Here is a 13,440-nt window from a genome sequence, read left to right on the forward strand (position 1 = left end):
GGCTGCTGACGTCACGGCCGCAACAAGCCCAAATAAATAAACCCGCCTCATCCATCAGGGTAAGGTCGAACGAGATTCTGATTCATTTCAACATTCATTACCGACAAGAGTTTTATTTTGTAATTAAAATGCACCTTTATGACTCTACAATAAGATATAAATTAGATAAATAAATTCAATTTGTATATTAAATTATTAAAATCGATTCTAATACGAAAGAAATAAGGTTTAAAATGTTAAATCAGGTATTGAATGTGAGTGGGGTTATGGTGGCTTCGACGCGCGCGCAGCCAGTGTGACGCGGGCGGGCGGTGTGATTGGTTGGTTTTGACAATTTCGAAGCGGTTTTAACGGTTTAAAACTCGAACCGAAACAGAACTGCTTTTAACGAGTGAAAGTGCCAAGAGTATGAAATGCACGTGCAAAGTGATTAAGTAAACAAGCGCTTTACATGGATCTTTTGTGCTGTGGTACTTTGTGAACTGTGGAAACAAAAAGAGCAATAGACACCACGGTAGGTCAAACGGTGATTCCGCATTTATAGCTATCGACTTGTGTAGTACCCGCCTGTATTGTATTAAATAAACATGCATTTTTTCACTTATAATGAGTACTAAATGGTTGTTTTGGAACTGTTAATAGAATAATATGAATAAATTAATTCGTATCTTTGAACAAAGAGTAGTTAACAAATGAATAATTGACAACACAACATTTATGCTTATATTTGGTTAAGGAAAATCATGACTAGATCAGATATTGTATACAAACGAAATACCTTTAAATTTGGAAAACTTTAAACCCCTCTCGGTTCCGGTAAACGGTCCTTCATTTGTAAAACAAAAGACACTGGTTTGAAATGATAAGTTTGATATTAATTGTCTGCAATCGTCATCACAATCTTAGGAATCCATTTCTTGCAATATGTTTTTAAAAAGGTAATAAAACAGAAAAGCAATTTCATTATTTTAACTTCTATGTAAATCACGTGGGACAAGATTTCAAATTCAGAAATGTTATCTTTGAGCCCGCGGCAAATCTGTCGTCGGGCGAAACCAAAAATCATAAACCTTTGTGATGTGCCATGTACAGAAAACAAGGCTTGTGAAGTGTTTGCGGTTTTGAATCCGAAAGGCAAATAAAATGTATACGTTTTTATAAAATAAATATCCATTATTATACTAGTCATACTATTCCAAACTTGATAGAGAATTGATACAGGATGTTTGAATTTGAACAAACAACTGTTCGGTTCCATTAATATCGTTCGTAGTTGTAGTTTGAAAGTTTTAACACATTTCCGTGACGGATGTCGAAGGCTTTGACCTTATACAATTAATGTACTTACTGCCAGTATATTAATTGACAAAATTGCTTATATAGATCAGTTTTTAAAGATATCACAAACGGAATTCAATTACTACTAGTAATCGCTATTTTAATTAGCACAATATTATTTTAAAAGACTTTTTTATCTTTTTTTTTATAACATAAGGTGGCAAACGAGCAAGCAGCCACCTGAATCCGCCAAAATGGCGAAGCGACCGCTGCCCATAGACATCCGCAATTGCAGATGCGTTGCCTACCCTTATCCGACAGAAGAGGAGACGCACATAAAGAGGATATCTCCCCTTCCTATGTATCTCCTCCTCCGTCAAATCTACTTCCTCTTCCCATTCTCTCCTTTTAAGAAAAGGGTGGTAAAGAGAAAGGGACTTAAATTAGGCCTCAGACACCAAGACAGTCTAGTGTGTAAATTAATATTAAATATGTTTTTGCAAACCGTTTAGAAACTGAGCACTAGACATTTACATCTGTTTAATAATTATAGTCTTGATCTATTGCTTCAAAAAAATACAGACGAATTGAGTACCTCCTTTTTGAAGTCGGTCAAAAAGCTGCGACTCCGTTCGCGTGGAATTAAAAAGAACAAAAGTGTGTAACCTTTGTGTTCTTCCGGACTATCCTTAACATCTATGCTAAATTTAATTAAAATTCGTTCAGCCGTTTAGGCTACAAACTCTAACAAACATCCATCTAAACTTTCGCATTTATAATAGTAGTAAGATATGACGTTGTTAAATACGTCATTACTCAAAGGTCAAATGAATCCATTAACTACTGAGAAGTATTAATCGACACCCAATTCATATAATGTTTACCGCCTATGTAAATAGATATTTTGTTTGTTAAATACCATAGAGAACTCATTAAATCACTGTTTGCAATAGTATTGTAATGTGCCGCATAAACTGCGATAAATAAATATTATATTTTAACAGTGGTAGAGTCCGCTTTAACATCTTCGCACGAATGGGTCGGCTCGCCCGGTGTAATACCACGACCACACAGAAAACAAGCGTGAAGTGGGAGCAATTCCGCATTTCGTCTGATGAATGTGGTGCCGGAGACCTAATTTTAGTCCCTTTACACCTTTTTCTTAAGAGGATGGTAAGGAAAAGGGATTTCACGATGGAGGAGGCGCATAGGAAGGGGAAATGTCTTCTTTATGTACGTCTTCTCCTCCATCAATTAAGGGTAGGCAACGCATCTGCAATTGCAAATGTTTATGGGGATGCGGTCACTTTCCATTTTGGTGGAATCAGTTGGCCGCTTGCTCGTTTACCACCAAATAGATAAAAAAAAATATATTGGACATACTTATAATAACCTCAAATTTTCCAAAAATACCCAAGCATGTTTCGAGTATACGGAAAAAAGTAATTATTTTGTATTATAGCTTGAGATGGCTTTCATCTCGCTGAGTACTTAAATCACCTCAATTTATACGTGCTCATTTTTCCTTGTAGGATGAAAACGAGTATTTACTTTAGTCGTTTCGCACAATTATGGTGTTGACAATTTCCTTGAAATCAAATTGGATGTCGAGATGTTTTGATGCAATACATAAATAAAATGTATTTGAAAATACAGCAAAATGTACATAGTCCCTGATTAAACGCATATCCTACTAGCTTTCGACTCCGTCTGCGTGGAATTAAAAAAAAAAAACAAAAGTAAGTAGCCTATGTGTTCTTCCAGACTATCCTTTATATCTGTACCGAATTTCATGGAGATTCTTTTAGCACTATAGGCTACAAACTCTAACAAATATCCATCATCCATCTAAACATTCGCTTTTTAATGGTGAAAGAAGTTTTTAAATCGAACAAGTAGTTTATGGGAGATTTGAATACATACAAAAATACAAATATTCCCTCTTAACAACATTAGTGTAAGCGAAAATTAATTAAAAACGGCTCAACTCACGCTTTTTTGTCCGGTGACGGCACCGACTAGTTAATTTTTAGTTTTTTAATTAATTTTCGCTTAAAGTAATGTCTCACGATAGTTTAAACAATTTAACATTAGTGTAGATATATGCAGTGCTACTACGCTTTTGGGAATAGATTTAAAATAAAAACGGGATAATGAGGCCGTAACCGTTTGCTTGGTTAAAGTCAACGACCAATAGTTACTGAGAATAAAAAATCATCGAGATATTCGAATGATGAGATTGCAATTCTTTGCTATTGTCATTGTTGCTGTGCTAAAATGTTAAAAGACAAAAGTGAATTTAAAAAGATATCACTTTATTGCAGTTGCCCTAAAATTAAAGTAACTTACCATGACATGTTGCATATATTGGAGGCAGAACGCATCAAAATTATCAACGTAAATTGGATAGATTTCTCGCCTATCACATCTATCTTCTAACACCACCATCCACCATCTAAACACCTTATACTGATTAACACTATTTAGTCAATAAACGGTCAAACACTGAAACGACATTTTAATTTATTGTTATAAATAAGCCACACTTAATACAATGCTTTTAAAATTGTGACCCCCGCAGGTTGTAAGCGTTTATGAAACAACTAGATTTCGCAGGCGACACAATCCGCACGGAATTTAAATAAAATAAAGTGAGTAGCCTATGTGTTCTTATAGGCTTCCTCTACATTAATACCAAATTTCATAGAAATTGGTTCAGCCGTTTAGGCTACAAACTCTAAGAAACATCCATCCATCTAAACTTTCGCCTTAACTTAACTTAACTTTATCCCTTATGGCAGCACAGTATGTGCTGCTCTTCCATACCTCTCTATCAACCGTCATATCTGAATCCACTCCTTTTTTTATGCATATTATCCTCTTTCACACAATCCATCCATACTTTCTTCGGTCTCCCTCTTCCTTCGTAGCCATCCACATTCAATCTTAACACTTTCTGGTTTATGTCCCCATCGTCTCGTTGCACATGTTTAAGATTCAGTATTTGGCTGAAAGTCAACCATATATTACTTCAAATAATAATTATATGCTTTCTAGTAATTAATATAACTAGACGTGGACTCCTAAACATAGATATTTACAAATCCCATCGTTAAGAAAATGATCATTAATTACGAAGTATCTCTTAACATGTTGTTAAGATACCGTTAATTCTAATGATAAATACGAGACATTGCTTTCAGAACAAGAGCGCGCACACCTGAATCTAAACTATCGCACAACTCTTTAGTCTTGCTTTGATTTCTATGAGCTTATATGGAGATGCGCACACTACTCGATTTTTAGTTGTGGAATTAAACAGTTGAAGTGGGCGAGAAACAATCGACAATCGCACAACACTTGTACGATAGTTTAGTCAAATGTGTTCAGTGTCAACTCAACTGACACAATGTACACTCACAAAGGTAATTGCCGGCCCTTAAGCGATACTTTGTGGCTAATAATACTTTGTGTTTTTTTCGAATGTTATAACTGCAATTAAATGGTTTTCTATTTAATTGATGTAACTCACGGCCAATCTGAATTGTTGAATCGTTATAAATGCAGAAGAAAATATTACAATTAAATGTATCTTGAGCTATTAAATAAAAAACTATATTATTTGATTTACTAAATCTTTACATTTACTTATTATAAATAACTAGCTGTTTCCGTCCGGCTTAATCCGCATGACTCTATTTTTAATTTTATTGCTTAGATTTGTCAAATTAGCAATTGCAAATGTCAAAGTGACATGACTTGATGACAAACTATGGTAATCTTACTTCTTTAATGCTGGCAGCTTGTTGCCTATGGTCCCTTTCCCACATTAAGGTATTTATCCAATTTATGTACTCTCTAAGTTTAAAAGCGTGAAAATATATAGCCTAAAGCGTAAAGTAAGTGTAGGGCTTTTTATTTAAAACAATTATTCAAAAATATGCTGTGATTACTCACATCTTACGCTACAAAGTAGTGTGTGTTTACGCTTTATTATATTAGTATCGAAGTATAGATACTAGATATGTCACACTTAAAATTAATTTTCATTTAATCTAAGTAAATATACTAAAGTGCTAAATTGTTTGTACAATGTTCCGCATAATTCGGAAACTTTAGGGCTTCCCTCTGTTGCGTTAAAATCCTTGGAAATGTAAATACAAATAAGCATATCCTTTGAACTATCAAGTGCAAATAACAGAAAAGGGTAGACAAGTTCATGGTGACTTAATTACGACCGGTCTAGGAACGTTAACAAATATTTAAGCTTAAAATATATTTAGAATCTACGATATCTATTTATTTATTGTAATTCATTTATACAAACATCTATACAAAGAAAAAACAATAAGTACCCCTTCAGGTGTGCAATATAATGAGTACAAAGGCAACGAAACAAACATTTGGGAATACCAACATAAAGCACCTCATACTATAATATCATCGTATTTATACTTTGAAATTTTTAACAAGCTCATTCTTAATTATAACATCCATGGTCAAGGGTTACATCTTATTGGAATTTTTAGGAACCGGCTGTAATTGAATACAGCGGAAGTAAAAACATTTTTATGTTCATGTTTTCTCGTTGTAAAGTAATTTTTCGGCTTAAGTTCCGATCCGGAAAATACGGTTACCGTGTCATCATTAATTTCTTATCTTTAGGAAATGATTCACATTCTAGGTTAATGGAATTTAAGTTTAAATTCCCAGAAAGAAGTATATAATTAAGTACATAGTAAGTATATTATATTATATATATAAGCATCAATAGCCTAATGGTTATGGGTACGGACTACCGACCTTAAGGTTTTGTTTGCAATTTTACTTCGTAATTATAATAATAACTCATGTAAAATATACCTTTGGCACGAAAAAAAGTTAAACGTGAATAAAGAAATCTGCATCTTAAAATCTGTATAAAATCGTAAAGTAGTATTCTAACAAGCGTTCTTAAAATATCTCCTCTAAAGACAAAATAAGTATATGTACAATCGCAGACACAATACATCATTGTGTAGATCACATTAAGAGCGCGCGCACACCTACGACTAATCTATCGCACAACTGCTTAGCTCGCTTTGATTCCTATGAGCTTATATCAATGTGCGTACAATACTCGATTATTGGTTGTGCAAATAAACAGTTGAATTGGCTGTGAAACAATCGACAATCACACAACAGTGTGCGATAATTAAGTCAAAAGTGTTCAGTGTCAATTCAACTGACATAAAGTACAATCACAGTATCAGGTGTTAATAAAATACTACAGTTTTCAAATAAAAGCTAAGCACCAAAATTTCAGATACAATAGTATTTGTGTAAATTAAACGTCAATGCCTAACATATGCAGTGTACAGTGCAGTAGAGTTGGAAATTGCAGGGTTTCCCTGATCGTCCATCTAGCGGCCACCCACCTGTTTACGCGTTTAGCCAAATGGAGGCACTTATGCGTGAACGGTGCACGACAGCTTGATAGATGACCCTTTGGAATTAGACCCATTTTCCACTACGTAAAAAGTCGAGCACGGTGCCACTTAACCTTCACGTGTCCTATTTACAGAAAGACATAATGAGGGACGCGCATTAAAGGCGGTGTAGTGGTTCAGTGGAAATAGCGTCTTAGTCTACACATGAATACCGGTTTGATCAACATGCGTTGTCTAACAATCTTTGTGTATACGCGAGTTTTCAACAATTTACAAATTGATATGAACGTATACATTTTTACTAGGGTTGTAACGGAGTCAATTTTAACGGAAGCGGTTGCGGATGCGGAAGCGAAGGGCTTCACCTCTGCAGAAGCTGAGATTAACGGAACCGGAGGTCTATAAGAAAATATTAATTGCGATTTATTAAAGAAATGAAAACTAAAACTACATTTATTCAAAATACAGATTGGTACATAATTACAAGATACAGTTTATTATGCAAATACAATTTATAACAATTATAGTTAGTTGACATATCACGCCCGCGCGGACCGCATGTACGATACCTAATCTCCCTACTTGCGTTAAAGTCGTAAATTAACCTCCCTTATAACTCCGCATAAGAAATAACGGAATCGGAAGCGGTTGCAGAGTTATCATTTCTAGCTGAAGTTACGCACTTGCGGATGCGGAAGCAGGGTTCCGTTACAACCCTAATTTTTACCACAACTTTTACATTAATAAAAACGTCTCTGTATTACTTTTTCTAGTTGTTCCATTGAATTTCACATCGAACGGGTTTATTGACGGTGAAAGTGAGTTCAAGTAAATTAACGACAAGCAGGTGAAATATTTAGGTGAATTTTTAACTTTACCCATGTTGTTTTATTACGTTTTAGTTTTGTTTTTTTGTAGGAACGCGTTTTGTTTGTAGGAAAGTGTTTATTCAGTTTTAGTATTCGGTCTTGTATCCACAAGTTATTACAAATGTAGCTTTTATCCTGAGCTAACATGTCTGGGGAATCTTGAGTTATGATATTGTCAAAATAAGCAAAATGTAGGCCGTTTGTGATTCTCCTAGGAGAAAAGGACACAACCCAAGAAGTTCTCTATTCTTGTTGAATAATTGAAATCAACACTAGCTGTTGCTCGCGACTTCGTTTAAGTGTAATTAAAACGCCTATGTTATGCATTGATAGAGTAGCGGGATATTTTTGAAATCTTGAGGATTTGTAATACCGGAATACACTTTTTCTAACCTCTACATTAAAGAAAGGTCTTTACACTCGAACGAATGAGACTTGAGGTTGAATTACGAAGGGTTTCGATTCGAATTTATCGATTCCGAAATCACTTCCTTACGACCTCCCTATTGAGAATACCAAAAATAACATGATTCTTCAATTTATGCTTAATTTCGAGAGTTTCTCGACACAGAAATAAAGAAACGTGACGTAGTTAAATGGCGAGTATTCGAAATGTACGTGACCGGCCTTGTACAGACCGTTTTCGTGATAATACCGCTAAGGTACCGTATAAACTTGAACTATATGAAAACATTATTCTACAAACTGCATTCTACATGTAAATATGCTTATGGCCGGTTTCTAAAACACCTTCGCTAAAAAATGTTTTGTTGTTTGTACCATATATAACATATAACATCTATTTTTTTAAAAGCATTTACATGTTTTTGTTCCATCAAAGATTAGAGTTATTTCGGATATCGAATTTGTTTTATATTGAAATCTCTTATCAGCACAAACTTGACATTATATATTCACAGATATTTTGTTTAAGAGAAACTTCTGTTGATTTAAACTACGATTGAGGAATACGGAATTTTCTCCAAAAATTTATTTCTTGTTTCGATAATCTTACTAGTCTTACTTCTTACTAATATTATAAATGCGAAAGTTTAGATGGATGAATGGATGGATGGTTGTTAGAGTTTGTAGCCTAAACGGCTGAACGGATCTCCATGAAATTCGACACAGATGTAGAGCATAGTCTAGAAGAACACATAGGCTACTTTTTATGACGGAATTAGTTATGGTTCCCGTGTGATTCATTAATTTGGTTTTTAATGTTTACTTGATCATTCTGCAACGGTTCAACATATCTTATTGAAATTTGGCACAGATATAAAACAAAGTCTGGAGTATACATGGGATAAGGTTCATCCTCGAGATATGTCCGGTTCCCTAGGGATACGTAGGTTTTTGTTATTAACATATATAGTTCGTATGTTTTCTGACGAAGTCGCAGGCAACAGCTAGTATCTTATAAAATAAATGTCATTGTGTAAGGGAACTTCCAAACCGTTTGTTGTGTTCAATTTCATTGCTTTTAACATATTAACTTGAACACAGAAAGTTAAATAACTTATTACCTTCCACGATTCTTCATTCCCGAACGTAAACAAAGTTTTAATAGCATTCTTATACGTATTCTATGTTATTCCATCACAGTTATATTGCAAAGTATTTTACTGTCAAACAAATAAACAGTTAAGAAAAACTTTTTTACGTAGCGACTAAATTTTAATCAACAAATCATACAAAAACTTTTATTTCTTAACTAGTATTAAAAAAAAGATAAATTTCATTTGTAAAAGATGAAAGCATACTAGTAATGTAAATGCGAAAGTTTAGATGGATGTTTGTTAGAGTTTGTATCCTAAACTGATGAACGGATTTCGATAAAATGTATAGATCTAGAGACCTGGAAGAACACATAGACTACTTTCTTTTGTTTATTTTAACTCCATGCGGACGGAGTCGCGGGCGAAAACTAGTCATCAAAAAAAGTGGCCACGTTGTATTTCTACAATACTTAAGGAACAATAGATGCATTGCTAGTCTTAAATAGTTCCCTTCATAAAAGATTATGTTTGTTTTGGAAATACTGCCCAGACAGACCATTCCAGCGATTACCTGCCGTATCTTAGAATCACTTATACGTGTCTTATAATCTATAATCTATACCAATATAATAAAGCATAAACACACACTACTTTGTGGCGCAGGATGTAAGCAATCACAGCATAGTTTTGAATAATTCTTTCTTTAATAAAAAGCCATACACTTACGATATGCTTTAGACTATATATTTTCACGCTAATAAACTTATCCCTTAAGTTAGTAAAAAAATTGAAAAAAATACGTGGGAAAGGGACCATAAATTACAAGATGCCAACATCAAGGAAGCAAGGTTGTCATGTCATTTTGACATTCGCAATTATATAAATACTAAAATAACATTTTTATAATTGCATGCGGATGAAGCCGCACGGGAACAGCTAGTCATTTATACGTATAGAAACTCGTTGTTAGCTTACAATTAATATTAAATTATCCACATATGTGCACGCCTACACTAATTTACACAATAAATCACAAATTATGCATATTAAACACAAGCAAACGACCACAAGGTCATTACACCCTTCAACCTCTTGGATGCACCTACGCTTTAACGTTCTAATGACTGATTCATACTTCTTAACTACTCTAACGCATGTTGACAGGTGAGACGGAAATAGCTAAGAACGTGGTTAGAAATGCCTTCACATTAACGTTGCATCAAAGAAATTATAGAGTTTGATTTATTTTAAACTTCCTCTACGAGGTTACTTTTAAGGGATTTATAAGTGTAGGCCTTTTATGTAAGCAACAATTCTAATAAGAATATTAAATCATACTAATATTATAAATGCGAAAGTTTAGATGGATGGATGTTAGAGTTTGTAGCCTAAACGGGGGAACAGATTTTGAGGAAATTTGGCATAGATGTAGAGGGTAGTTTGGGGGAACATATGGGGTACTCACTTTTTGTTTTTTTTTAAACGTGGACAGAGTCGCGGACGTATGCTAGTTCCTCTATATTTAGATTATGTGTTAAATTTTTCCTTTGCAACTTTTATATCGCAATTAATTAGAATCTTATATATCTTATATAAAAGTAAACAATTACATTATAACGATTGGTATTGGTTAAACTGTAAACATTAGTCATAATTAAAACAGTTAACAAATAACACCAAATATGAGAACGCGGCGCCACGCGTTGAGTCACAATAACGTAAGTTTTACACTGTCATAAAATATGTACAAAAACATATATCTATTTCTATTTTTTCTACAACAACGAAAGGGACAACTACATTATTGATTAAGAAGTAAGATGATAATACCGAAAGTGTTGTTAAATGAAAAAAAAAACAATTGAACGGATTGAGATTCTAATGTGACGTCATCTTTTAATTTCCCTGTATTCGTGCGTAAATAAGGGTGCGGCTTCATTAGTCGTTACGCCCGCATGGTGCAAGAGATTTTCTGTTCCCGCATGCCATAAGAGAAGAACTTACACTACTTGTTAGGAATCGCAAGCATTGTGCGATTATCCTTACTTACCGCTTTTTAAAGTCCTGTTTAAATGTACTTGCTTTGTATCAATTGACCTCATTTATTAGTCGTTACGGTGAAGGAAAACATCGAGATGCAATGCACATATCGGCGAAGAAATTCAAAGATATGTGTGAAGTCAACCAACCATCACGGGGCCAGCGTAGTTGACTACGGCCTAGTCACGCTAACTTAGGGTAGGCTCGACCCTCGGTGGGGACGTATAGTGAGCTGGTGATGATGATGATGATGATGATGATGATGATGATGATTAGTCATTAGCCCGAATACGAAGCCCGCAAGCTACATAAATTATCGACCAATGAGAATGAGCCCTACGGTAAGCTATTTCTTACGTATTAAAGCTTAACCCTTTAGATAGTATCCATAAAAACCGATACAATGCTGGCACTGAAGCCGCGTAGTTCGCGACATTGCTTATAGAATATTAAACGTCGCCTTTGTTAGTACAAACGTCGGGTCAAACAACATCCGTGCAAAAATTGAAGGCAATCCAAAGCAAATCCATTATTGGTATGGCGCAATATAGAAAGATCTAGACACTAAAACTCAGAAACTTACTGTGACGATATATTATGTCTCTTATCAGTTTACAGAATCGAGTTATTTTTAAATGGGTGTTTTTTTCATCTTTTTGGCAAGTTAGCCGGTTTACCAGTTACTTTTAACCATTCTTTAGTATTTTTGGATCGATAACTCCATGAAATGCGTTGCTGTACTTGACTTGAGTTTTACTGCGTTGACACTTCAACTTAATACTAATGAATCAGTAGATATAATATAAATAGAAACTTCAGCGACCTAGCAGCAAAGTAATCTTAAGAATAAAACAGTGAGTCATATTGTATCTATAATACGAGTACATATTGAATTCTCGGTATTTCATGGCCCATGACCTTATAATTACTATTGACTTACGACAAAAAGATACGGAACTAACGTATATCCAAACATACGTATTATAGATTCGTAGTAATATGAGTATAGATAGATTCTAGTTAATCCGTAACAGCCTTACAAATGAACGCGGTATAAAGTTAAACTTAGAAATAAACTGTGTATAAGCAAAATGTGTACAAATTTGTGTACAAACAAAATGTGTACAATGTGTACAAGGCTGTAAAATCTTTATCCTTATATGAAAACTAGTTGTATGTTAAACGAATTATAAAATACAAGCATTTGCCCGCGCCTTTGTCCGACTAAAATAAAAAATAAATAAGATATAGTCTATGTTACTCACTGATATCATAGTTTTTTAATGGTGAATGAATTTTTGTAATCAGCTCATTAGTTTTTCAGTTATATCGATACATACAAAAATACAAATCTTTCCTTTTTATAATATTAGTTAAGATTAGTAGGGACTAGATTTCGCATGCGACTTCATTCGTGTAGCAAAACGAACGTAATTCATGTGTTCTTCCAGACTGCTCTACATTTATGCGAAATTTTGGTTTAACATAGATTTGGTTGGGCGGCAAACTGTAACAAAAAGTTATACTTTCGCATTTATAATATTAGTAAGATTTAACGATCCGCTAAATACATTCTGTACACAACCTTGTTTTCTCTTTCTTTAAAACGTAACGAGTCACGAAATCGTGACCGTGGCACTAGATAAAAGTATAGAAGAATTCAATATCACGCCGAGTTTCACTTGCTGAGACACAAGCGTAAATTCTTAAGTGGAAAAAATCTAGTTGGTAACTTCGAAAGTATCTTAAATTAGATCGCGTCGATATTTGTGTTCTAAACAACATTGATTCAACATTTATAAACTGGCCTAGTATGTATTGTCATTGTACAATAAAGTCATACAAATTTTGTCGATTACGTTACGAATACTGTTTCGCAAGTTTTCGTATTCCCTTTATATGAATTCGATGTGCATTTAGTAATGTTTTATCTTGTAATCAGACTTTCACAATTATCATCTGAATGACAAAGAAATTAGTTAGATTTGAAAATAGTTCGAGTTAGAAATTGTTTAAGTTTTAAACTATCGGACGTTGACTGAATTTGAAATACATTTAAGTGGAATCTATAAACCACTATGTGTTTGAACTGGATTAAACATTTTAAAAGAAAATTTATTAGGAAAACTAGCTTTCGTCCGCGACTCCGCGTGAAATTAAGAAAAACAAATGTGATAATTAATACAAAGTTAATTCTATGTGTTCTTCCAGACTATCCTCTACGTCTAAATTTCATCGAGATCTGTTCAGCTGTTTAGGTCACAAACTCTAACAAACAGCATACTGAGATTGTTTGAGAAATTTTTCGAGTTTTCAATTCTCTTG

At 34.0% G+C, this 13,440-nt stretch overlaps 1 protein-coding gene across 2 annotated transcripts in view; it reads left to right on the top strand.

Moving 5' to 3' along the window:
- The first annotated feature begins 305 nt into the window (after positions 1 to 305).
- Positions 306 to 13,440, top strand: part of LOC106108357 (tyrosine kinase receptor Cad96Ca) — a 45,867-nt gene continuing 32,732 nt past the window's right edge. For both annotated transcript variants that reach the window (XM_013289510.1, XM_013289512.1), the window contains exon 1: positions 306 to 514. The gene's annotated coding sequence lies outside the window, so the exon portion shown is untranslated. The remainder of the gene's footprint in view (positions 515 to 13,440) is intronic.

The sequence above is a fragment of the Papilio polytes genome, unplaced genomic scaffold (assembly GCF_000836215.1).
Source record: "Papilio polytes unplaced genomic scaffold, Ppol_1.0 DF821610.1, whole genome shotgun sequence".
NCBI lineage: Eukaryota > Metazoa > Arthropoda > Insecta > Lepidoptera > Papilionidae > Papilio > Papilio polytes.